Source organism: Acipenser ruthenus, chromosome 50, assembly GCF_902713425.1.
Source record: "Acipenser ruthenus chromosome 50, fAciRut3.2 maternal haplotype, whole genome shotgun sequence".
Lineage (NCBI taxonomy): Eukaryota > Metazoa > Chordata > Actinopteri > Acipenseriformes > Acipenseridae > Acipenser > Acipenser ruthenus.
In genome coordinates, this window is record NC_081238.1 from 4,916,826 (window position 1) to 4,943,468 (window position 26,643).

The 26,643-nt window shown below is 42.5% G+C and overlaps 13 non-coding genes across 13 annotated transcripts; all 13 read left to right on the forward strand.

Annotated features, from left to right (window-relative positions):
* The first annotated feature begins 1,194 nt into the window (after window positions 1–1,194).
* On the forward strand, window positions 1,195–1,266 carry trnah-gug (transfer RNA histidin (anticodon GUG)). The gene has a single exon. It is a non-coding gene; the product is annotated as a tRNA-His (tRNA).
* Window positions 1,267–1,576: 310 nt separating this feature from the next.
* On the forward strand, window positions 1,577–1,648 carry trnag-ucc (transfer RNA glycine (anticodon UCC)). The gene has a single exon. It is a non-coding gene; the product is annotated as a tRNA-Gly (tRNA).
* A 1,961-nt stretch (window positions 1,649–3,609) lies between these two features.
* On the forward strand, window positions 3,610–3,681 carry trnah-gug (transfer RNA histidin (anticodon GUG)). Its single transcript has one exon. It is a non-coding gene; the product is annotated as a tRNA-His (tRNA).
* A 9,677-nt stretch (window positions 3,682–13,358) lies between these two features.
* On the forward strand, window positions 13,359–13,430 carry trnag-ucc (transfer RNA glycine (anticodon UCC)). Its single transcript has one exon. It is a non-coding gene; the product is annotated as a tRNA-Gly (tRNA).
* Window positions 13,431–15,391: 1,961 nt separating this feature from the next.
* trnah-gug (transfer RNA histidin (anticodon GUG)) lies at window positions 15,392–15,463 on the forward strand. The gene has a single exon. It is a non-coding gene; the product is annotated as a tRNA-His (tRNA).
* Window positions 15,464–15,773: 310 nt separating this feature from the next.
* On the forward strand, window positions 15,774–15,845 carry trnag-ucc (transfer RNA glycine (anticodon UCC)). The gene has a single exon. It is a non-coding gene; the product is annotated as a tRNA-Gly (tRNA).
* A 1,961-nt stretch (window positions 15,846–17,806) lies between these two features.
* trnah-gug (transfer RNA histidin (anticodon GUG)) lies at window positions 17,807–17,878 on the forward strand. The gene has a single exon. It is a non-coding gene; the product is annotated as a tRNA-His (tRNA).
* Window positions 17,879–18,187: 309 nt separating this feature from the next.
* Window positions 18,188–18,259, forward strand: trnag-ucc (transfer RNA glycine (anticodon UCC)). The gene has a single exon. It is a non-coding gene; the product is annotated as a tRNA-Gly (tRNA).
* A 1,962-nt stretch (window positions 18,260–20,221) lies between these two features.
* Window positions 20,222–20,293, forward strand: trnah-gug (transfer RNA histidin (anticodon GUG)). Its single transcript has one exon. It is a non-coding gene; the product is annotated as a tRNA-His (tRNA).
* Window positions 20,294–20,603: 310 nt separating this feature from the next.
* On the forward strand, window positions 20,604–20,675 carry trnag-ucc (transfer RNA glycine (anticodon UCC)). Its single transcript has one exon. It is a non-coding gene; the product is annotated as a tRNA-Gly (tRNA).
* A 1,961-nt stretch (window positions 20,676–22,636) lies between these two features.
* Window positions 22,637–22,708, forward strand: trnah-gug (transfer RNA histidin (anticodon GUG)). Its single transcript has one exon. It is a non-coding gene; the product is annotated as a tRNA-His (tRNA).
* Window positions 22,709–23,018: 310 nt separating this feature from the next.
* Window positions 23,019–23,090, forward strand: trnag-ucc (transfer RNA glycine (anticodon UCC)). The gene has a single exon. It is a non-coding gene; the product is annotated as a tRNA-Gly (tRNA).
* Window positions 23,091–25,433: 2,343 nt separating this feature from the next.
* Window positions 25,434–25,505, forward strand: trnag-ucc (transfer RNA glycine (anticodon UCC)). The gene has a single exon. It is a non-coding gene; the product is annotated as a tRNA-Gly (tRNA).
* Window positions 25,506–26,643: the final 1,138 nt, after the last annotated feature.

A 26,643-nucleotide genomic window follows, 5' to 3' on the forward strand; every position in this document is an offset into this window, starting at 1 on the left:
TTTCCATTTGCATTCTTGTGGATTATTACCAGTCTTACAGCGATACCCAGCTGTGGGTGTCCACGTTGTTCTTTCCAGTCACCTGTGTTTAAGGATACTCCAACAGGGGGAGGAGGATCTCTCTGTTCTTGTCTGTGTTTTAGCCAGTTCCAGCAGAGGGAGTCTGCGTTGTCCTGACCTGGGCTACAGAGACATTCCGGCAGTGGGCGTTCCTTCTTCTTACCTGTGTTGCAGCCAGACTCCAGCAGAGGGAGGCTGCGTGATTGTTACTGTGGGGCCGAGACTCCAGCAGAGGGCACCGGGTCCACACTTACCTGTGTAGTCGGAACATTCCACAGGGAAAGGACTTGCAAAGACCTCGGCCAGCTGGACTCGGTACTTCTGAATAAGTTAGTGAGGGACGAAGAAGTGAGCTGGTTACTGACCCGTACAGGGCTTTACTCAACCCAGAAAAAGTGATAATTGGTGTAAATATTGTAAATAAAGAATTACTTACCTGAACCTTCATTGTGTCTGTGCCAGTCGGTGGAAGAAAAGGAGAGTCACTTACGGGAGTACTCTCCTGATTTGTTACAGTATCTACTAGACAATTGTTAGATGGTGAAGTGAAAGTGGAATTGTCATATTGTTTACATTGTTGTTAATGTGCTTGAGATTTTGAAAACAATTATTAATTAAAACTTGTAAAGATTATTTTTGGAGTATGATTGCTTGATTTCTCCTGGATAAAAGAGTTTGTGCGGGAACCAACCACTCGAGGTCCTTGTCCTCAATAAACACACGGTGGCGTAGTGAAAATAACATAAATTTCGCTATCTGTATATAAAGACCTGCTACACTTCAATACTACTGCCGCTACTAGGACACCACACACGGAATCATTGTAAACACACCGCCATAGCACAGGCTGCCGACCAGCCATACCGCCGCCGTCACGAGAGCCTCCCGTTCCCTTACATCCTGCTTCCTATTCCGCTCCCCCTTGTCTTTAAAACCAGCCTTTGAAATGAGCCAGGTAAAGGGGAATCATCCTCTGATTGGCGCAGGGAAAGAAACGAAAGATTCTAAAAATGAAAGTAGCCTAATTAAAACAATAAAACAAAACACATAGCAGCGACCTGCTGCAATTGTTCTGCCGTGTGTGTAGCACGGAGTGCCCAGCTGACAAAACAAACACGAGCTTCTCGGTAGTTCGCCGTGATCGTATAGTGGTTAGTACTTTGCGTTGTGGCCGCAACAACCCCGGTTCGAATCCGGGTCACGGCAGGTGCAATCCTCACACGGCAGAGAAGCTTGTTCTTTTTTTTCACATGCCATCTTCATGGCATGCACCTTTTTGAAAGAAAATAGAATACAATAATTGCTTCATCGTGTTAGTACAGGCATGATGCACACCAGCCTGCTGTGTATGAAATAATAATTACAGAAATAATCAATCTATAAACACCATAAAAATCTCCCACAAACACCAGTCGCTGTATTAACGCTTATCGAGTAGAGGCAAGACGTGACCTGTCCCAGCAGCCAACGTTACAGTGGCTTAATTCAATCTTTGAAGGTGATTTTGAGAACGGAGGCGCTGGTGGTATAGTGGTGAGCATAGCTGCCTTCCAAGCAGTTGACCCGGGTTCGATTCCCGGCCAACGCAAGTCTTTTTTGAACTTTTTCATTTAACATTGGAATAAAGCGTAATACATTCCCCAACTAATTTGCCTTACTGGTTAATAGTCTTAAAAGCATAACTTTGAAAGTATCACTGTGAGTTATAATGATCTGTGAGGTGATATTAGTCACTACATTAAGCCCCATCAAACGAATGTGTTCATTTGGAATCATGCATTGATAATGCGTTGTCGGGAAAACTGCAAATATGTATGGAAGCGTGAGTTGAATGATTAATCACATTCTAAGGATTGATATGGTCCTGTTGTTCGTCCTGCCACATAACAATGGCGTTGCAGTTACATGCGCTGCAAAATCAAATATTTAAAATTAAACAACCATCTGATAAAACTTACTGCAGCCGGATTGTTTTAGACACACATGGGCGCATGAAAAAAATCAAACATATGTTACCAAAATAGTCATTGCTGTATGATGTACAGCAACTGTGAAATGAATGGTTTTATAATCTGTTATGTGAGACTTCTGTTGAATTTTTAAGCATTTGATTCCCTGTGTACACAAAGATGGCAGTCCTGATTTAACGAGTGGGCAAGCAGAGCTCTCGGTGACTGATTTGTCAGTCTTTTTCAGTCACGTGATTGAGCGCCTTCCCGGCAATGCATCGTAATTAGAAAAGTGTAATGCAAGATATTGAACACGGACACATCCGGGATTTGAACCCGGGAACTCGCGCACCCGAAGCAAGAATCATACCCCTAGATTAAACAGCCAAATGCTGGCGGCGATTTGGTTCCACGAGCTTCCAAAGAAGCGTAGACCTAGATGCTCTGTATTGAGGAATTAGTGTCACCTTGCTGTGTGCCTGTTAGGGGCAGTCTGATTTGCTTTACCTGGCGGCTAGCATTTCTATGGGCATCGAGAGGTGGTCGCTATAAATGAGGAAACTTGTTAAGATAGGATTTAGTTTCGATATGCATACATAAAAAATAAACAAAACAAAACTGTGTTTCGTTGTTTTGCAAAGGGATGCACTGCAATTTGTTATATTTTATTTTATTCTTGCGAGCACGCAGCTGTTTTATATATTCATTTTAAATAGATTGGGGGAAATTGGTACTGTGTACTTTACAAATGTAATCTAGATTGTAACGAGACCATTCAAGTGCTGACGTTGTTGTCTACTTTGTATGTACCACAAGAAAAACAGATTTGCTGAACTGGTTAATTAACCTTACTATAAGAAACTGATAGATCCAAGTATTTTATATAAACTGCAGTACTATAATATGTGGTAACTAGTTGAATTAACTTCACTATAAGAAACTGCTAGATTAAGAGTTTGTTTAATTGTATCATCTCTATATGTATCTACTAGACAATTGTTAGATGGTGAAGTGAAAGTGGAATTGTCATATTGTTTACATTGTTGTTAATGTGCTTGAGATTTTGAAAACAATTATTAATTAAAACTTGTAAAGATTATTTTTGGAGTATGATTGCTTGATTTCTCCTGGATAAAAGAGTTTGTGCGGGAACCAACCACTCGAGGTCCTTGTCCTCAATAAACACACGGTGGCGTAGTGAAAATAACATAAATTTCGCTATCTGTATATAAAGACCTGCTACACTTCAATACTACTGCCGCTACTCGGACACCACACACGGAATCATTGTAAACACACCACCATAGCACAGGCTGCCGACCAGCCATACCGCCGCCGTCACGAGAGCCTCCCGTTCCCTTACATCCTGCTTCCTATTCCGCTCCCCCTTGTCTTTAAAACCAGCCTTTGAAATGAGCCAGGTAAAGGGGAATCATCCTCTGATTGGCGCAGGGAAAGAAACGAAAGATTCTAAAAATGAAAGTAGCCTAATTAAAACAATAAAACAAAACACATAGCAGCGACCTGCTGCAATTGTTCTGCCGTGTGTGTAGCACGGAGTGCCCAGCTGACAAAACAAACACGAGCTTCTCGGTAGTTTGCCGTGATCGTATAGTGGTTAGTACTTTGCGTTGTGGCCGCAACAACCCCGGTTCGAATCCGGGTCACGGCGGGTGCAATCCTCACACGGCAGAGAAGCTTGTTCTTTTTTTCACACGCCATCTTCATGGCATGTACCTTTTTGAAAGAAAATAGAATACAATAATTGCTTCATCGTGTTAGTACAGGCATGATGCACACCAGCCTGCTGTGTATGAAATAATAATTACAGAAATAATCAATCTATAAACACCATAAAAATCTCCCACAAACACCAGTCGCTGTATTAACGCTTATCGAGTAGAGGCAAGACGGGACCTGTCCCAGCAGCCAACGTTGCAGTGGCTTAATTCAATCTTTGAAGGTGATTTTGAGAACGGAGGCGTTGGTGGTATAGTGGTGAGCATAGCTGCCTCCAAGCAGTTGACCCGGGTTCGATTCCCGGCCAACGCAAGTCTTTTTTGAACTTTTTCATTTAACATTGGAATAAAGCGTAATACATTCCCCAACTAATTTGCCTTACTGGTTAATAGTCTTAAAAGCATAACTTTGAAAGTATCACTGTGAGTTATAATGATCTGTGAGGTGATATTCGTCACTACATTAAGCCCCATCAAACGAATGTGTTCATTTGGAATCATGCATTGATAATGCGTTGTCGGGAAAACTGCAAATATGTATGGAAGCGTGAGTTGAATGATTAATCACATTCTAAGGATTGATATGGTCCTGTTGTTCGTCCTGCCACATAACAATGGCGTTGCAGTTACATGCGCTGCAAAATCAAATATTTAAAATTAAACAACCATCTGATAAAACTTACTGCAGCCGGATTGTTTTAGACACACATGGGCGCATGAAAAAAATCAAACATATGTTACCAAAATAGTTATTGCTGTATGATGTACAGCAACAGTGAAATGAATGGTTTTATAATCTGTTATGTGAGACTTCTGTTGAATTTTTAAGCATTTGATTCCCTGTGTACACAAAGATGGCAGTCCTGATTTAACGAGTGGGCAAGCAGAGCTCTCGGTGACTGATTTGTCAGTCTTTTTCAGTCACGTGATTGAGCGCCTTCCCGGCAATGCATCGTAATTAGAAAAGTGTAATGCAAGATATTGAACACGGACACATCCGGGATTTGAACCCGGGATCTCGCGCACCCGAAGCAAGAATCATACCCCTAGATTAAACAGCCAAATGCTGGCGGCGATTTGGTTCCACGAGCTTCCAAAGAAGCGTAGACCTAGATGCTCTGTATTGAGGAATTTGTGTCACCTTGCTGTGTGCCTGTTAGGGGCAGTCTGATTTGCTTTACCTGGCGGCTAGCATTTCTATGGGCATCGAGAGGTGGTCGCTATAAATGAGGAAACTTGTTAAGATAGGATTTAGTTTCGATATGCATACATACACATAAAAAATAAACAAAACAAAACTGTGTTTCGTTGTTTTGCAAAGGGATGCACTGCAATTTGTTATATTTTATTTTATTCTTGCGAGCACGCAGCTGTTTTATATATTCATTTTAAATAGATTGGGGGAAATTGGTACTGTGTACTTTACAAATGTAATCTAGATTGTAACGAGACCATTCAAGTGCTGACGTTGTTGTCTACTTTGTATGTACCACAAAAAGAACAGATTTGCTGAACTGGTTAATTAACCTTACTATAAAAAACTGATAGATCCAAGTATTTTATATAAACTGCAATACTATAATATGTGGTAACTAGTTGAATTAACTTCACTATAAGAAACTGCTAGATTAAGAGTTTGTTTAATTGTATCATCTCTATATGTATTGTAGAAAGAGCGGCGTCGCCTTTAAGAAATGGCGACGCCATTTGAAAAACTATACAACCCAGGAACCTTAGCTTTAATAAGGAAGGCGGGGTTTCTGGGTATAAAGGGAAGTGGAGCGGTACAGACGGGGGTGATCGGGGGAAGCACCGCCGTGCGTACTGCTGAAGAGGGCTCTGAGAATTGAAACTGTATTACGAGTTAGTGGAAGGTAAAGTGAACGTTTCGTTTTTGAGTAAAGCGGTATTTTTGTTTTACTGTGGCGTTTATCCTCTTTGTGAGGTAGTCTTTTGTTTTGTTAAAGTTTAATTTGTTTTTATGAAATACCGGTCAAGAGACGCTGTTTACCGGTGACGGATTTAAAACAATTCCGCAGTTTCCGTGACGGTTGGGAACCGTCACAGCTGCCGTTTGTTTATGGGTGTTTTGTTTGTCTCGGGACACAGAGGGAAGCGCGCAAGAAGACGCAGCACAATTAGCGAACTGTAATAATAACAACGGAGGCAACAGCCTGGAGTTTTGGGACGTGGCTTGTATGGTACAGACAGGAACTGCAGTTTGCACAGGTGGGATACACAAACAAGGATATTGTGTTTGAACTCTGGGACACCCCGTGTTTCTGTGAAGCACTGAGACATTGGTTGCAGGGGTTCACCCCCACAACCAGGATACAATTTCCATTTGCATTCTTGTGGATTATTACCAGTCTTACAGCGATACCCAGCTGTGGGTGTCCACGTTGTTCTTTCCAGTCACCTGTGTTTAAGGATACTCCAACAGGGGGAGGAGGATCTCTCTGTTCTTGTCTGTGTTTTAGCCAGTTCCAGCAGAGGGAGTCTGCGTTGTCCTGACCTGGGCTACAGAGACATTCCGGCAGTGGGCGTTCCTTCTTCTTACCTGTGTTGCAGCCAGACTCCAGCAGAGGGAGGCTGCGTGATTGTTACTGTGGGGCCGAGACTCCAGCAGAGGGCACCGGGTCCACACTTACCTGTGTAGTCGGAACATTCCACAGGGAAAGGACTTGCAAAGACCTCGGCCAGCTGGACTCGGTACTTCTGAATCAGTTAGTGAGGGACGAAGAAGTGAGCTGGTTACTGACCCGTACAGGGCTTTACTCAACCCAGAAAAAGTGATAATTGGTGTAAATATTGTAAATAAAGAATTACTTACCTGAACCTTCATTGTGTCTGTGCCAGTCGGTGGAAGAAAAGGAGAGTCACTTACGGGAGTACTCTCCTGATTTGTTACATTTGGTGTCAGAGTGGGATTCTGACGACCGGAAAAATACTCCAGTCGGACCCACGAACAGCAACAAAATGGAAAACACCGACGCACTGATGCGAGCACTACTGCATGCTACGGCAGTACAACAGGACAACACTACGAAGATGCAAGAACTACAACAGGCGGCTATCCAGGCCCAGCAGGAGACCAACCGGCTGCAAGCACAACAGCTGGAGGTAACACGGCAGGAAATAGCCATGATAAAAGGGCGCTTGGACCAGTCTTCGCCAACACCTTTTGTGTCTACCATTCGACCCTCCCATGTCTTACAGAAGATGACGCGGGAGGATGATGTGGAGGCGTTTTTGTTGGCGTTTGAACGTACGGCCACCCGGGAGGGATGGCCAATTGAGAAATGGGCTGGAATTCTGGCCCCGTTTTTAGTAGGTGAAGCCCAGAAGGCATATCATGATCTGAGCCCACAGGAAGCTGAGAGTTACCCCCACTTAAAGGCCGAAATCCTGGCACGGGAAGGGGTGACCTCCGCTGTACGGGCACAGAAATATCATGCCTGGGGATATGCACCCGGGGTTCCACCCCGGTCGCAGATGTTCGACCTGATCCATTTGGCCACTAGGTGGCTCAGACCGGAGGTAAATAATGCCGAGAAAGTTATAGAGGTTCTAGTGATGGATCGGTATTTACGGTCTTTACCGGCCCCACTAAGGAAGTGGGTCGGACAAGGAGACCCCAGTACCATAAATGAATTCGTCGACCTAGTGGAGCGGCAGTTAGCCGCGGAGGAGCTTTCTCGTCAGCCCCAGATCCCCGCAACAAGGAGCCCGAAACCACCAGCTTGGGCATTCAAATCGGGTAAGCAACCGGCGATGCCGGAAAGGGGTGAAGAGCGGCCAGAGGTCGTGAAGGGACTGGGGACAATTGGGGGGTTGAGGCCCGAGGCACCAGGGTATGGCTATCTCAAGTGTTTTAAGTGTAATCAGATGGGCCACATTGCCAAGTATTGTAAAAGTGAGGAAAAGATGGAGTGCAATGTGGTCAAGTATAGTGAAGCAGAAAACCACTTTTGTGGAAATATTATTGTTCCACGTCACCCGGTGGGGACGTACCCTTATCTAGTGTGGGTCACACTTAATGGGAAAAAGGCGGAGGCTCTCGCCGATTCAGGTAGCGCAATTACTTTAGTCACGCTTGATTTGTTATCAGACCACGTGCTAGATTATGACTTTAAAACAGGGGTTACTTGTATTCATGGGGATGTTAAACACTACCCAACTGCTGTAGTCTCCATTGGAATAGGGACCCAGGTTGTAGACTTAAGGGTTGGAGTAGTTCCCCACCTTCCCCACCAAGTAATCCTTGGCAGAAACGTACCAGGGTTTGATACCTTGGTGAAATTCAATAAGCCGAAGGTAACTACTGAGGACGGAAGTATGCCTCCTGAGAGCCCCCCATGACATTTTCCCATTTATGGACCCAGATTTATTTGTTGAGAGTTATTGTGTGAAAGAAAGGAAGTCCCGCCGACAACGGCGACAAGAACGAGATTTAAAAACACAAAGCCTGATGGGGTTATCGACCAAACGCAATAGCAAGGGGGTATACACTCAGTGCAGCGAGACGGACATTTTAGCAGAAACAGGGGAAGTGGTAATGGGAAGTTCCAGGGAGGGGCCCTGGGAAGAGTGTCTTCAACTTCCCAGTGAAGACTTTGCTAGAGAACAGGAGCAGGACCCTACACTGGTGAATCTTCGGGAGAGGGTGGTATCCGTAAACGGTACTAGGGTAGAGAATGTTGTAATAAACCCACTTGAGCACTTTATCATAAAAAATGATCTACTGTATCGCTGCACCCTAATTAATCAAGAGCCCATAGAGCAGTTGTTGGTTCCACCTGCTTTTCAACCTCAGGTGTTGTATTTGGCCCATTCACACTTGTTTGGGGGGCATCTGGGGTCTGAAAAGACGTTGCAACGGATATTAAGGAGGTTCTATTGGTTGGGTGTTAGAAAGGCAGTGGACCGATATTGTAGGTCATGTCCAGAGTGTCAGCTGGCCAGCCCTAATCCAGGGTTACGAGCACCCTTGCAACCTCTACCTATTATCGAGGTGCCGTTTGAAAGGATAGCAATGGATTTGGTGGGGCCTTTAAATAAGTCAGCTCGAGGGCATGAATACATCTTGGTCATTTTAGACTATGCAACCAGGTATCCTGAAGCCATTCCGCTACGGAATACGGCGTCTAAAACAATTACAAAGGAATTAATACACTTGTTCTCTCGAGTAGGTATACCGAAAGAAGTTTTGACGGACCAAGGCACCCCTTTTGTGAGTCAGTTGATGAAGGATTTCTGTACTACCTTGAAGGTTACCCCCATTAGAACGTCGGTATACCATCCTCAAACGGATGGGCTTGTGGAGAGGTTTAATAAGACCCTGAAATCAATGCTAAAGAAAGTAGCTTCCAAGGACGGGAGGGACTGGGACCTCCTGTTACCTTATTTAATGTTTGCGGTTAGAGAGGTACCACAGTCCTCGACTGGGTTTTCACCATTTGAACTATTGTATGGGAGACAGCCAAGGGGAATCTTGGATTTAGCAAAGGAAACATGGGAAGCCCAAAGGTCCACAGGACGTAATGTGGTCGATTATATTTTACAGGTTCGTGAACGAATTGCAAAAATAACCCCCATAGTAAAAGCTCATATGGAGGAAGCGCAGGCACGCCAAGCAGGACAGTATAACAGAAGGGCGGTGCACCGTAAGTTTAGCCCAGGGGATAGGGTTATGGTGTTGGTGCCAACCCCGGAAAGTAAATTGTTTACTAAATGGCAGGGTCCATATGAGATAATAGCCCCAGTAGGAGAAGTTAATTATAAAGTAAGACAACCGGATAAGCGAAAGAAAGAACAAGTGTACCATATCAATCTCCTCAAACCATGGGTAGAACGGGAGGAGCTGGTAGCGTTAGTGGCTTTGGGGAAAGACAGCGGGAATAGACTGGAAGGTAGGTCAGTCAACATAGGACCCTTGCTTACACCCCAACAAATCCAGGAAGTGCAACAGTGCGTAGAGGCTAATAAGGATGTGTTCTCCCCAGTACCAGGACGGACGACAGTTCTCCAACATGAGGTCCACACACCTCCCGGGGTGTGTGTCCGGGTGAGGTCCTATAGGATCCCGGAGGCCCAACGGGACGAAGTCGTCCGAGAGGTCGAAGCGATGAGACGGATGGACGTGATCGAGGAGTCCTCGAGTCCGTGGAACAGCCCAATTGTGATGGTCGCCAAACCCAACGGAACTTGGTGTTTCTGTAATGATTTTCGTCAGCTCAACCAGGTATCGAAATTTGATTCTTATCCTATGCCTAGGGTGGATGAGCTAATTGAAAGACTGGGTACGGCGAAATACTTAACCACTTTAGACCTCACAAAGGGGTATTGGCAAATTCCCCTGAGCCCTAAGTCGAGGGAAAAGACAGCTTTTGCCACACCCCTGGGTTTGTTCCAGTACAAAGTAATGCCGTTTGGATTGCATGGCGCACCCGCCACCTTCCAACGGCTTATGGATATTATATTAAGACCTCATGCGCAGTATGCCTCGGCTTACATTGATGACATAGTGATATTCACAGAGTCATGGGAGACACATCTAGAGAAAGTCAATGCGGTGTTACAGTCCCTAAGAGAAGCGTCGCTGACTGCAAACCCAGAGAAATGTTTTGTGGGTTTGCAGGAAGCTCAATACTTAGGGTTTGTAGTAGGGGGCGGTAAAGTCAAGCCCCAGATGAGTAAAATAGAGGCCATCACTAAGTGACCTATTCCAAAGGATAAGAAACAAGTTAGAGCCTTCTTAGGTTTAGCCGGCTACTATCGGCGATTTGTGCCGGAGTTCTCTTCTATTGCTTCACCCCTTACTGATTTAATAAAAAAACCAGCCCCGGTTCGTGTTAAGTGGAGCCCCGAGACAGATAAAGCCTTTAGGGCTATTAAGGAAATACTGTGTAACAGTCCAGTGTTAAAAGTACCCGATTTTTCCCAGCCCTTTGTATTACAAACGGACGCATCCGAGGTAGGCTTAGGGGCAGTGTTGTCACAGGTCGTTGGGGGGGAGGAACATCCCATAGGATATCTTAGCCGAAAGCTGCTGCCGCGAGAAAGAAAGTATGCCGTGGTGGAGAAGGAATGTTTGGCAGTGAAGTGGGCAGTGGAAGCTTTAAAATATTATCTATTAGGCAGGGAGTTTACCCTAGTTACAGATCACGCACCCCTAAAGTTTATGAAAGAAAACAAAGAGAAGAATGCTCGGGTAACTCGCTGGTTTTTAGCTTTACAGCCGTATAAGTTCAAAATTGAACACAGACGGGGGTCACAGAACGCGAATGCAGACGGGCTATCGAGAGTACATGGGGTTAGTTAGGTCGCTCAACCTTATAGGTTAGAGCTGGGGAAGAGGATATGTAGAAAGAGCGGCGTCGCCTTTAAGAAATGGCGACGCCATTTGAAAAACTATACAACCCAGGAACCTTAGCTTTAATAAGGAAGGCGGGGTTTCTGGGTATAAAGGGAAGTGGAGCGGTACAGACGGGGGTGATCGGGGGAAGCACCGCCGTGCGTACTGCTGAAGAGGGCTCTGAGAATTGAAACTGTATTACGAGTTAGTGGAAGGTAAAGTGAACGTTTCGTTTTTGAGTAAAGCGGTATTTTTGTTTTACTGTGGCGTTTATCCTCTTTGTGAGGTAGTCTTTTGTTTTGTTAAAGTTTAATTTGTTTTTATGAAATACCGGTCAAGAGACGCTGTTTACCGGTGACGGATTTAAAACAATTCCGCAGTTTCCGTGACGGTTGGGAACCGTCACAGCTGCCGTTTGTTTATGGGTGTTTGTTTGTCTCGGGACACAGAGGGAAGCGCGCAAGAAGACGCAGCACAATTAGCGAACTGTAATAATAACAACGGAGGCAACAGCCTGGAGTTTTGGGACGTGGCTTGTATGGTACAGACAGGAACTGCAGTTTGCACAGGTGGGATACACAAACAAGGATATTGTGTTTGAACTCTGGGACACCCCGTGTTTCTGTGAAGCACTGAGACATTGGTTGCAGGGGTTCACCCCCACAACCAGGATACAATTTCCATTTGCATTCTTGTGGATTATTACCAGTCTTACAGCGATACCCAGCTGTGGGTGTCCACGTTGTTCTTTCCAGTCACCTGTGTTTAAGGATACTCCAACAGGGGGAGGAGGATCTCTCTGTTCTTGTCTGTGTTTTAGCCAGTTCCAGCAGAGGGAGTCTGCGTTGTCCTGACCTGGGCTACAGAGACATTCCGGCAGTGGGCGTTCCTTCTTCTTACCTGTGTTGCAGCCAGACTCCAGCAGAGGGAGGCTGCGTGATTGTTACTGTGGGGCCGAGACTCCAGCAGAGGGCACCGGGTCCACACTTACCTGTGTAGTCGGAACATTCCACAGGGAAAGGACTTGCAAAGACCTCGGCCAGCTGGACTCGGTACTTCTGAATAAGTTAGTGAGGGACGAAGAAGTGAGCTGGTTACTGACCCGTACAGGGCTTTACTCAACCCAGAAAAAGTGATAATTGGTGTAAATATTGTAAATAAAGAATTACTTACCTGAACCTTCATTGTGTCTGTGCCAGTCGGTGGAAGAAAAGGAGAGTCACTTACGGGAGTACTCTCCTGATTTGTTACAGTATCTACTAGACAATTGTTAGATGGTGAAGTGAAAGTGGAATTGTCATATTGTTTACATTGTTGTTAATGTGCTTGAGATTTTGAAAACAATTATTAATTAAAACTTGTAAAGATTATTTTTGGAGTATGATTGCTTGATTTCTCCTGGATAAAAGAGTTTGTGCGGGAACCAACCACTCGAGGTCCTTGTCCTCAATAAACACACGGTGGCGTAGTGAAAATAACATGAATTTCGCTATCTGTATATAAAGACCTGCTACACTTCAATACTACTGCCGCTACTCGGACACCACACACGGAATCATTGTAAACACACCGCCATAGCACAGGCTGCCGACCAGCCATACCGCCGCCGTCACGAGAGCCTCCCATTCCCTTACATCCTGCTTCCTATTCCGCTCCCCCTTGTCTTTAAAACCAGCCTTTGAAATGAGCCAGGTAAAGGGGAATCATCCTCTGATTGGCGCAGGGAAAGAAACGAAAGATTCTAAAAATGAAAGTAGCCTAATTAAAACAATAAAACAAAACACATAGCAGCGACCTGCTGCAATTGTTCTGCCGTGTGTGTAGCACGGAGTGCCCAGCTGACAAAATAAACACAAGCTTCTCGGTAGTTTGCCGTGATCGTATAGTGGTTAGTACTTTGCGTTGTGGCCGCAACAACCCCGGCTCGAATCCGGGTCACGGCAGGTGCAATCCTCACACGGCAGAGAAGCTTGTTCTTTTTTTTCACACGCCATCTTCATGGCATGCACCTTTTTGAAAGAAAATAGAATACAATAATTGCTTCATCGTGTTAGTACAGGCATGATGCACACCAGCCTGCTGTGTATGAAATAATAATTACAGAAATAATCAATCTATAAACACCATAAAAATCTCCCACAAACACCAGTCGCTGTACTAACGCTTATCGAGTAGAGGCAAGACGGGACCTGTCCCAGCAGCCAACGTTGCAGTGGCTTAATTCAATCTTTGAAGGTGATTTTGAGAACGGAGGCGTTGGTGGTATAGTGGTGAGCATAGCTGCCTTCCAAGCAGTTGACCCGGGTTCGATTCCCGGCCAACGCAAGTCTTTTTTTAACTTTTTCATTTAACATTGGAATAAAGCGTAATACATTCCCCAACTAATTTGCCTTACTGGTTAATAGTCTTAAAAGCATAACTTTGAAAGTATCACTGTGAGTTATAATGATCTGTGAGGTGATATTAGTCACTACATTAAGCCCCATCAAACGAATGTGTTCATTTGGAATCATGCATTGATAATGCGTTGTCGGGAAAACTGCAAATATGTATGGAAGCGTGAGTTGAATGATTAATCACATTCTAAGGATTGATATGGTCCTGTTGTTCGTCCTGCCACATAACAATGGCGTTGCAGTTACATGCGCTGCAAAATCAAATATTTAAAATTAAACAACCATCTGATAAAACTTACTGCAGCCGGATTGTTTTAGACACACATGGGCGCATGAAAAACATCAAACATATGTTACCAAAATAGTCATTGCTGTATGATGTACAGCAACTGTGAAATGAATGGTTTTATAATCTGTTATGTGAGACTTCTGTTGAATTTTTAAGCATTTGATTCCCTGTGTACACAAAGATGGCAGTCCTGATTTAACGAGTGGGCAAGCAGAGCTCTCGGTGACTGATTTTTCAGTCTTTTTCAGTCACGTGATTGAGCGCCTTCCCGGCAATGCATCGTAAGTAGAAAAGTGTAATGCAAGATATTGAACACGGACACATCCGGGATTTGAACCCGGGAACTCGCGCACCCGAAGCAAGAATCATACCCCTAGATTAAACAGCCAAATGCTGGCGGCGATTTGGTTCCACGAGCTTCCAAAGAAGCGTAGACCTAGATGCTCTGTATTGAGGAATTTGTGTCACCTTGCTGTGTGCCTGTTAGGGGCAGTCTGATTTGCTTTACCTGGCGGCTAGCATTTCTATGGGCATCGAGAGGTGGTCGCTATAAATGAGGAAACTTGTTAAGATAGGATTTAGTTTCGATATGCATACATAAAAAATAAACAAAACAAAACTGTGTTTCGTTGTTTTGCAAAGGGATGCACTGCAATTTGTTATATTTTATTTTATTCTTGCGAGCACGCAGCTGTTTTATATATTCATTTTAAATAGATTGGGGGAAATTGGTACTGTGTACTTTACAAATGTAATCTAGATTGTAATGAGACCATTCAAGTGCTGACGTTGTTGTCTACTTTGTATGTACCACAAAAAGAACAGATTTGCTGAACTGGTTAATTAACCTTACTATAAAAAACTGATAGATCCAAGTATTTTATATAAACTGCAATACTATAATATGTGGTAACTAGTTGAATTAACTTCACTATAAGAAACTGCTAGATTAAGAGTTTGTTTAATTGTATCATCTCTATATGTACGTACTAGACAATTGTTAGATGGTGAAGTGAAAATGGAATTGTCATATTGTTTACATTGTTGTTAATGTGCTTGAGATTTTGAAAACAATTATTAATTAAAACTTGTAAAGATTATTTTTGGAGTATGATTGCTTGATTTCTCCTGGATAAAAGAGTTTGTGCGGGAACCAACCACTCGAGGTCCTTGTCCTCAATAAACACACGGTGGCGTAGTGAAAATAACATAAATTTCGCTATCTGTATATAAAGACCTGCTACACTTCAATACTACTGCCGCTACTCGGACACCACACACGGAATCATTGTAAACACACCGCCATAGCACAGGCTGCCGACCAGCCATACCGCCGCCGTCACGAGAGCCTCCCGTTCCCTTACATCCTGCTTCCTATTCCGCTCCCCCTTGTCTTTAAAACCAGCCTTTGAAATGAGCCAGGTAAAGGGGAATCATCCTCTGATTGGCGCAGGGAAAGAAACGAAAGATTCTAAAAATGAAAGTAGCCTAATTAAAACAATAAAACAAAACACATAGCAGCGACCTGCTGCAATTGTTCTGCCGTGTGTGTAGCACGGAGTGCCCAGCTGACAAAACAAAAACAAGCTTCTCGGTAGTTTGCCGTGATCGTATAGTGGTTAGTACTTTGCGTTGTGGCCGCAACAACCCCGGTTCGAATCCGGGTCACGGCAGGTGCAATCCTCACACGGCAGAGAAGCTTGTTCTTTTTTTTCACACGCCATCTTCATGGCATGCACCTTTTTGAAAGAAAATAGAATACAATAATTGCTTCATCGTGTTAGTACAGGCATGATGCACACCAGCCTGCTGTGTATGAAATAATAATTACAGAAATAATCAATCTATAAACACCATAAAAATCTCCCACAAACACCAGTCGCTGTATTTACGCTTATCGAGTAGAGGCAAGACGGGACCTGTCCCAGCAGCCAACGTTACAGTGGCTTAATTCAATCTTTGAAGGTGATTTTGAGAACGGAGGCGTTGGTGGTATAGTGGTGAGCATAGCTGCCTTCCAAGCAGTTGACCCGGGTTCGATTCCCGGCCAACGCAAGTCTTTTTTGAACTTTTTCATTTAACATTGGAATAAAGCGTAATACATTCCCCAACTAATTTGCCTTACTGATTAATAGTCTTAAAAGCATAACTTTGAAAGTATCACTGTGAGTTATAATGATCTGTGAGGTGATATTAGTCACTACATTAAGCCCCATCAAACGAATGTGTTCATTTGGAATCATGCATTGATAATGCGTTGTCGGGAAAACTGCAAATATGTATGGAAGCGTGAGTTGAATGATTAATCACATTCTAAGGATTGATATGGTCCTGTTGTTCGTCCTGCCACATAACAATGGCGTTGCAGTTACATGCGCTGCAAAATCAAATATTTAAAATTAAACAACCATCTGATAAAACTTACTGCAGCCGGATTGTTTTAGACACACATGGGCGCATGAAAAAAATCAAACATATGTTACCAAAATAGTCATTGCTGTATGATGTACAGCAACTGTGAAATGAATGATTTTATAATCTGTTATGTGAGACTTCTGTTGAATTTTTAAGCATTTGATTCCCTGTGTACACAAAGATGGCAGTCCTGATTTAACGAGTGGGCAAGCAGAGCTCTCGGTGACTGATTTGTCAGTCTTTTTCAGTCACGTTATTGAGCGCCTTCCCGGCAATGCATCGTAATTAGAAAAGTGGAATGCAAGATATTGAACACGGACACATCCGGGATTTGAACCCGGGAACTCGCGCACCCGAAGCAAGAATCATACCCCTAGATTAAACAGTCAAATGCTGGCGACGATTTGGTTCCATGAGCTTCCAAAGAAGCGTAGACCTAGATGCTCTGTATTGAGGAATTAGTGTCACCTTGCTGTGTGCCTGTTAGGGGCAGTCTGATTTGCTTTACCTGGCGGCTAGCATTTCTATGGGCATCGAGAGGTGGTCGCTATAAATGAGGAAACTTGTTAAGATAGGATTTAGTTTCGATATGCATACATAAAAAATAAACAAAACAAAACTGTGTTTCGTTGTTTTGCAAAGGGATGCACTGCAATTTGTTATATTTTATTTTATTCTTGCGAGCACGCAGCTGTTTTATATATTCATTTTAAATAGATTGGGGGAAATTGGTACTGTGTACTTTACAAATGTAATCTAGATTGTAACGAGACCATTCAAGTGCTGACGTTGTTGTCTACTTTGTATGTACCACAAAAAGAACAGATTTGCTGAACTGGTTAATTAACCTTACTATAAAAAACTGATAGATCCAAGTATTTTATATAAACTGCAATACTATAATATGTGGTAACTAGTTGAATTAACTTCACAATAAGAAACTGCTAGATTAAGAGTTTGTTTAATTGTATCATCTCTATATGTATCTACTAGACAATTGTTAGATGGTGAAGTGAAAGTGGAATTGTCATATTGTTTACATTGTTGTTAATGTGCTTGAGATTTTGAAAACAATTATTAATTAAAACTTGTAAAGATTATTTTTGGAGTATGATTGCTTGATTTCTCCTGGATAAAAGAGTTTGTGCGGGAACCAACCACTCGAGGTCCTTGTCCTCAATAAACACACGGTGGCGTAGTGAAAATAACATAAATTTCGCTATCTGTATATAAAGACCTGCTACACTTCAATACTACTGCCGCTACTCGGACACCACACACGGAATCATTGTAAACACACCGCCATAGCACAGGCTGCCGACCAGCTATACCGCCGCCGTCATGAGAGCCTCCCGTTCCCTTACATCCTGCTTCCTATTCCGCTCCCCCTTGTCTTTAAAACCAGCCTTTGAAATGAGCCAGGTAAAGGGGAATCATCCTCTGATTGGCGCAGGGAAAGAAACGAAAGATTCTAAAAATGAAAGTAGCCTAATTAAAACAATAAAACAAAACACATAGCAGCGACCTGCTGCAATTGTTCTGCCGTGTGTGTAGCACGGAGTGCCCAGCTGACAAAACAAACACGAGCTTCTCGGTAGTTCGCCGTGATCGTATAGTGGTTAGTACTTTGCGTTGTGGCCGCAACAACCCCGGTTCGAATCCGGGTCACGGCAGGTGCAATCCTCACACGGCAGAGAAGCTTGTTCTTTTTTTCACACGCCATCTTCATGGCATGCACCTTTTTGAAAGAAAATAGAATGCAATAATTGCTTCATCGTGTTAGTACAGGCATGATGCACACCAGCCTGCTGTGTATGAAATAATAATTACAGAAATAATCAATCTATAAACACCATAAAAATCTCCCACAAACACCAGTCGCTGTATTAACGCTTATCGAGTAGAGGCAAGACGGGACCTGTCCCAGCAGCCAACGTTACAGTGGCTTAATTCAATCTTTGAAGGTGATTTTGAGAACGGAGGCGTTGGTGGTATAGTGGTGAGTATAGCTGCCTTCCAAGCAGTTGACCCGGGTTCGATTCCCGGCCAACGCAAGTCTTTTTTGAACTTTTTCATTTAACATTGGAATAAAGCGTAATACATTCCCCAACTAATTTGCCTTACTGGTTAATAGTCTTAAAAGCATAACTTTGAAAGTATCACTGTGAGTTATAATGATCTGTGAGGTGATATTAGTCACTACATTAAGCCCCATCAAACGAATGTGTTCATTTGGAATCATGCATTGATAATGCGTTGTCGGGAAAACTGCAAATATGTATGGAAGCGTGAGTTGAATGATTAATCACATTCTAAGGATTGATATGGTCCTGTTGTTCGTCCTGCCACATAACAATGGCGTTGCAGTTACATGCGCTGCAAAATCAAATATTTTAAATTAAACAACCATCTGATAAAACTTACTGCAGCCGGATTGTTTTAGACACACATGGGCGCATGAAAAAAAATCAAACATATGTTACCAAAATAGTCATTGCTGTATGATGTACAGCAACTGTGAAATTAATGGTTTTATAATCTGTTATGTGAGACTTCTGTTGAATTTTTAAGCATTTGATTCCCTGTGTACACAAAGATGGCAGTCCTGATTTAACGAGTGGGCAAGCAGAGCTCTCGGTGACTGATTTTTCAGTCTTTTTCAGTCACGTGATTGAGCGCCTTCCCGGCAATGCATCGTAATTAGAAAAGTGGAATGCAAGATATTGAACACGGACACATCCGGGATTTGAACCCGGGAACTCACGCACCCGAAGCAAGAATCATACCCCTAGATTAAACAGCCAAATGCTGGCGGCGATTTGGTTCCACAAGCTTCCAAAGAAGCGTAGACCTAGATGCTCTGTATTGAGGAATTAGTGTCACCTTGCTGTGTGCCTGTTAGGGGCAGTCTGATTTGCTTTACCTGGCGGCTAGCATTTCTATGGGCATCGAGAGGTGGTCGCTATAAATGAGGAAACTTGTTAAGATAGGATTTAGTTTCGATATGCATACATAAAAAATAAACAAAACAAAACTGTGTTTCGTTGTTTTGCAAAGGGATGCACTGCAATTTGTTATATTTTATTTTATTCTTGCGAGCACGCAGCTGTTTTATATATTCATTTTAAATAGATTGGGGGAAATTGGTACTGTGTACTTTACAAATGTAATCTAGATTGTAACGAGACCATTCAAGTGCTGACGTTGTTGTCTACTTTGTATGTACCACAAAAAGAACAGATTTGCTGAACTGGTTAATTAACCTTACTATAAAAAACTGATAGATCCAAGTATTTTATATAAACTGCAATACTATAATATGTGGTAACTAGTTGAATTAACTTCACTATAAGAAACTGCTAGATTAAGAGTTTGTTTAATTGTATCATCTCTATATGTACCTACTAGACAATTGTTAGATGGTGAAGTGAAAATGGAATTGTCATATTGTTTACATTGTTGTTAATGTGCTTGAGATTTTGAAAACAATTATTAATTAAAACTTGTAAAGATTATTTTTGGAGTATGATTGCTTGATTTCTCCTGGATAAAAGAGTTTGTGCGGGAACCAACCACTCGAGGTCCTTGTCCTCAATAAACACACGGTGGCGTAGTGAAAATAACATAAATTTCGCTATCTGTATATAAAGACCTGCTACACTTCAATACTACTGCCGCTACTCGGACACCACACACGGAATCATTGTAAACACACCGCCATAGCACAGGCTGCCGACCAGCCATACCGCCGCCGTCACGAGAGCCTCCCGTTCCCTTACATCCTGCTTCCTATTCCGCTCCCCCTTGTCTTTAAAACCAGCCTTTGAAATGAGCCAGGTAAAGGGGAATCATCCTCTGATTGGCGCAGGGAAAGAAACGAAAGATTCTAAAAATGAAAGTAGCCTAATTAAAACAATAAAACAAAACACATAGCAGCGACCTGCTGCAATTGTTCTGCCGTGTGTGTAGCACGGAGTGCCCAGCTGACAAAACAAAAACAAGCTTCTCGGTAGTTTGCCGTGATCGTATAGTGGTTAGTACTTTGCGTTGTGGCCGCAACAACCCCGGTTCGAATCCGGGTCACGGCAGGTGCAATCCTCACACGGCAGAGAAGCTTGTTCTTTTTTTTCACACGCCATCTTCATGGCATGCACCTTTTTGAAAGAAAATAGAATACAATAATTGCTTCATCGTGTTAGTACAGGCATGATGCACACCAGCCTGCTGTGTATGAAATAATAATTACAGAAATAATCAATCTATAAACACCATAAAAATCTCCCACAAACACCAGTCGCTGTATTTACGCTTATCGAGTAGAGGCAAGACGGGACCTGTCCCAGCAGCCAACGTTACAGTGGCTTAATTCAATCTTTGAAGGTGATTTTGAGAACGGAGGCGTTGGTGGTATAGTGGTGAGCATAGCTGCCTTCCAAGCAGTTGACCCGGGTTCGATTCCCGGCCAACGCAAGTCTTTTTTGAACTTTTTCATTTAACATTGGAATAAAGCGTAATACATTCCCCAACTAATTTGCCTTACTGATTAATAGTCTTAAAAGCATAACTTTGAAAGTATCACTGTGAGTTATAATGATCTGTGAGGTGATATTAGTCACTACATTAAGCCCCATTAAACGAATGTGTTCATTTGGAATCATGCATTGATAATGCGTTGTCGGGAAAACTGCAAATATGTATGGAAGCGTGAGTTGAATGATTAATCACATTCTAAGGATTGATATGGTCCTGTTGTTCGTCCTGCCACATAACAATGGCGTTGCAGTTACATGCGCTGCAAAATCAAATATTTAAAATTAAACAACCATCTGATAAAACTTACTGCAGCCGGATTGTTTTAGACACACATGGGCGCATGAAAAAAATCAAACATATGTTACCAAAATAGTCATTGCTGTATGATGTACAGCAACTGTGAAATGAATGGTTTTATAATCTGTTATGTGAGACTTCTGTTGAATTTTTAAGCATTTGATTCCCTGTGTACACAAAGATGGCAGTCCTGATTTAACGAGTGGGCAAGCAGAGCTCTCGGTGACTGATTTGTCAGTCTTTTTCAGTCACGTTATTGAGCGCCTTCCCGGCAATGCATCGTAATTAGAAAAGTGGAATGCAAGATATTGAACACGGACACATCCGGGATTTGAACCCGGGAACTCGCGCACCCGAAGCAAGAATCATACCCCTAGATTAAACAGTCAAATGCTGGCGACGATTTGGTTCCATGAGCTTCCAAAGAAGCGTAGACCTAGATGCTCTGTATTGAGGAATTAGTGTCACCTTGCTGTGTGCCTGTTAGGGGCAGTCTGATTTGCTTTACCTGGCGGCTAGCATTTCTATGGGCATCGAGAGGTGGTCGCTATAAATGAGGAAACTTGTTAAGATAGGATTTAGTTTCGATATGCATACATAAAAAATAAACAAAACAAAACTGTGTTTCGTTGTTTTGCAAAGGGATGCACTGCAATTTGTTATATTTTATTTTATTCTTGCGAGCACGCAGCTGTTTTATATATTCATTTTAAATAGATTGGGGGAAATTGGTACTGTGTACTTTACAAATGTAATCTAGATTGTAACGAGACCATTCAAGTGCTGACGTTGTTGTCTACTTTGTATGTACCACAAAAAGAACAGATTTGCTGAACTGGTTAATTAACCTTACTATAAAAAACTGATAGATCCAAGTATTTTATATAAACTGCAATACTATAATATGTGGTAACTAGTTGAATTAACTTCACAATAAGAAACTGCTAGATTAAGAGTTTGTTTAATTGTATCATCTCTATATGTATCTACTAGACAATTGTTAGATGGTGAAGTGAAAGTGGAATTGTCATATTGTTTACATTGTTGTTAATGTGCTTGAGATTTTGAAAACAATTATTAATTAAAACTTGTAAAGATTATTTTTGGAGTATGATTGCTTGATTTCTCCTGGATAAAAGAGTTTGTGCGGGAACCAACCACTCGAGGTCCTTGTCCTCAATAAACACACGGTGGCGTAGTGAAAATAACATAAATTTCGCTATCTGTATATAAAGACCTGCTACACTTCAATACTACTGCCGCTACTCGGACACCACACACGGAATCATTGTAAACACACCGCCATAGCACAGGCTGCCGACCAGCTATACCGCCGCCGTCATGAGAGCCTCCCGTTCCCTTACATCCTGCTTCCTATTCCGCTCCCCCTTGTCTTTAAAACCAGCCTTTGAAATGAGCCAGGTAAAGGGGAATCATCCTCTGATTGGCGCAGGGAAAGAAACGAAAGATTCTAAAAATGAAAGTAGCCTAATTAAAACAATAAAACAAAACACATAGCAGCGACCTGCTGCAATTGTTCTGCCGTGTGTGTAGCACGGAGTGCCCAGCTGACAAAACAAACACGAGCTTCTCGGTAGTTCGCCGTGATCGTATAGTGGTTAGTACTTTGCGTTGTGGCCGCAACAACCCCGGTTCGAATCCGGGTCACGGCAGGTGCAATCCTCACACGGCAGAGAAGCTTGTTCTTTTTTTTCACACGCCATCTTCATGGCATGCACCTTTTTGAAAGAAAATAGAATGCAATAATTGCTTCATCGTGTTAGTACAGGCATGATGCACACCAGCCTGCTGTGTATGAAATAATAATTACAGAAATAATCAATCTATAAACACCATAAAAATCTCCCACAAACACCAGTCGCTGTATTAACGCTTATCGAGTAGAGGCAAGACGGGACCTGTCCCAGCAGCCAACGTTACAGTGGCTTAATTCAATCTTTGAAGGTGATTTTGAGAACGGAGGCGTTGGTGGTATAGTGGTGAGTATAGCTGCCTTCCAAGCAGTTGACCCGGGTTCGATTCCCGGCCAACGCAAGTCTTTTTTGAACTTTTTCATTTAACATTGGAATAAAGCGTAATACATTCCCCAACTAATTTGCCTTACTGGTTAATAGTCTTAAAAGCATAACTTTGAAAGTATCACTGTGAGTTATAATGATCTGTGAGGTGATATTAGTCACTACATTAAGCCCCATCAAACGAATGTGTTCATTTGGAATCATGCATTGATAATGCGTTGTCGGGAAAACTGCAAATATGTATGGAAGCGTGAGTTGAATGATTAATCACATTCTAAGGATTGATATGGTCCTGTTGTTCGTCCTGCCACATAACAATGGCGTTGCAGTTACATGCGCTGCAAAATCAAATATTTTAAATTAAACAACCATCTGATAAAACTTACTGCAGCCGGATTGTTTTAGACACACATGGGCGCATGAAAAAAATCAAACATATGTTACCAAAATAGTCATTGCTGTATGATGTACAGCAACTGTGAAATGAATGGTTTTATAATCTGTTATGTGAGACTTCTGTTGAATTTTTAAGCATTTGATTCCCTGTGTACACAAAGATGGCAGTCCTGATTTAACGAGTGGGCAAGCAGAGCTCTCGGTGACTGATTTTTCAGTCTTTTTCAGTCACGTGATTGAGCGCCTTCCCGGCAATGCATCGTAATTAGAAAAGTGTAATGCAAGATATTGAACACGGACACATCCGGGATTTGAACCCGGGAACTCGCGCACCCGAAGCAAGAATCATACCCCTAGATTAAACAGCCAAATGCTGGCGGCGATTTGGTTCCACGAGCTTCCAAAGAAGCGTAGACCTAGATGCTCTGTATTGAGGAATTTGTGTCACCTTGCTGTGTGCCTGTTAGGGGCAGTCTGATTTGCTTTACCTGGCGGCTAGCATTTCTATGGGCATCGAGAGGTGGTCGCTATAAATGAGGAAACTTGTTAAGATAGGATTTAGTTTCGATATGCATACATAAAAAATAAACAAAACAAAACTGTGTTTCGTTGTTTTGCAAAGGGATGCACTGCAATTTGTTATATTTTATTTTATTCTTGCGAGCACGCAGCTGTTTTATATATTCATTTTAAATAGATTGGGGGAAATTGGTACTGTGTACTTTACAAATGTAATCTAGATTGTAACGAGACCATTCAAGTGCTGACGTTGTTGTCTACTTTGTATGTACCACAAAAAGAACAGATTTGCTGAACTGGTTAATTAACCTTACTATAAAAAACTGATAGATCCAAGTATTTTATATAAACTGCAATACTATAATATGTGGTAACTAGTTGAATTAACTTCACTATAAGAAACTGCTAGATTGAGAGTTTGTTAAATTGTATCATCTCTATATGTATCTACTAGACAATTGTTAGATGGTGAAGTGAAAGTGGAATTGTCATATTGTTTACATTGTTGTTAATGTGCTTGAGATTTTGAAAACAATTATTAATTAAAACTTGTAAAGATTATTTTTGGAGTATGATTGCTTGATTTCTCCTGGATAAAAGAGTTTGTGCGGGAACCAACCACTCGAGGTCCTTGTCCTCAATAAACACACGGTGGCGTAGTGAAAATAACATAAATTTCGCTATCTGTATATAAAGACCTGCTACACTTCAATACTACTGCCGCTACTCGGACACCACACACGGAATCATTGTAAACACACCGCCATAGCACAGGCTGCCAACCAGCTATACCGCCGCCGTCATGAGAGCCTCCCGTTCCCTTACATCCTGCTTCCTATTCCGCTCCCCCTTGTCTTTAAAACCAGCCTTTGAAATGAGCCAGGTAAAGGGGAATCATCCTCTGATTGGCGCAGGGAAAGAAACGAAAGATTCTAAAAATGAAAGTAGCCTAATTAAAACAATAAAACAAAACACATAGCAGCGACCTGCTGCAATTGTTCTGCCGTGTGTGTAGCACGGAGTGCCCAGCTGACAAAACAAACACGAGCTTCTCGGTAGTTCGCCGTGATCGTATAGTGGTTAGTACTTTGCGTTGTGGCCGCCACAACCCCGGTTCGAATCCGGGTCATGGCAGGTGCAATCCTCACACGGCAGAGAAGCTTGTTCTTTTTTTTCACATGCCATCTTCATGGCATGCACCTTTTTGAAAGAAAATAGAATACAATAATTGCTTCATCGTGTTAGTACAGGCATGATGCACACCAGCCTGCTCTGTATGAAATAATAATTACAGAAATAATCAATCTATAAACACCATAAAAATCTCCCACAAAAACCAGTCGCTGTATTAACGCTTAACGAGTAGAGGCAAGACGGGACCTGTCCCAGCAGCCAACGTTCCAGTGGCTTAATTCAATCTTTGAAGGTGATTTTGAGAACGGAGGCGTTGGTGGTATAGTGGTGAGCATAGCTGCCTTCCAAGCAGTTGACCCGGGTTCGATTCCCGGCCAACGCAAGTCTTTTTTGAACTTTTTCATTTAACATTGGAATAAAGCGTAATACATTCCCCAACTAATTTGCCTTACTGGTTAATAGTCTTAAAAGCATAACTTTGAAAGTATCACTGTGAGTTATAATGATCTGTGAGGTGATATTAGTCACTACATTAAGCCCCATCAAACGAATGTGTTCATTTGGAATCATGCATTGATAATGCGTTGTCGGGAAAACTGCAAATATGTATGGAAGCGTGAGTTGAATGATTAATCACATTCTAAGGATTGATATGGTCCTGTTGTTCGTCCTGCCACATAACAATGGCGTTGCAGTTACATGCGCTGCAAAATCAAATATTTAAAATTAAACAACCATCTGATAAAACTTACTGCAGCCGGATTGTTTTAGACACACATGGGCGCATGAAAAAAATCAAACATATGTTACCAAAATAGTCATTGCTGTATGATGTACAGCAACTGTGAAATGAATGGGTTTATAATCTGTTATGTGAGACTTCTGTTGAATTTTTAAGCATTTGATTCCCTGTGTACACAAAGATGGCAGTCCTGATTTAACGAGTGGGCAAGCAGAGCTCTCGGTGACTGATTTGTCAGTCTTTTTCAGTCACGTGATTGAGCGCCTTCCCGGCAATGCATCGTAATTAGAAAAGTGTAATGCAAGATATTGAACACGGACACATCCGGGATTTGAACCCGGGAACTCGCGCACCCGAAGCAAGAATCATACCCCTAGATTAAACAGCCAAATGCTGGCGGCGATTTGGTTCCACGAGCTTCCAAAGAAGCGTAGACCTAGATGCTCTGTATTGAGGAATTTGTGTCACCTTGCTGTGTGCCTGTTAGGGGCAGTCTGATTTGCTTTACCTGGCGGCTAGCATTTCTATGGGCATCGAGAGGTGGTCGCTATAAATGAGGAAACTTGTTAAGATAGGATTTAGTTTCGATATGCATACATACACATAAAAAATAAACAAAACAAAACTGTGTCTCGTTGTTTTGCAAAGGGATGCACTGCAATTTGTTATATTTTATTTTATTCTTGCGAGCACGCAGCTGTTTTATATATTCATTTTAAATAGATTGGGGGAAATTGGTACTGTGTACTTTACAAATGTAATCTAGATTGTAACGAGA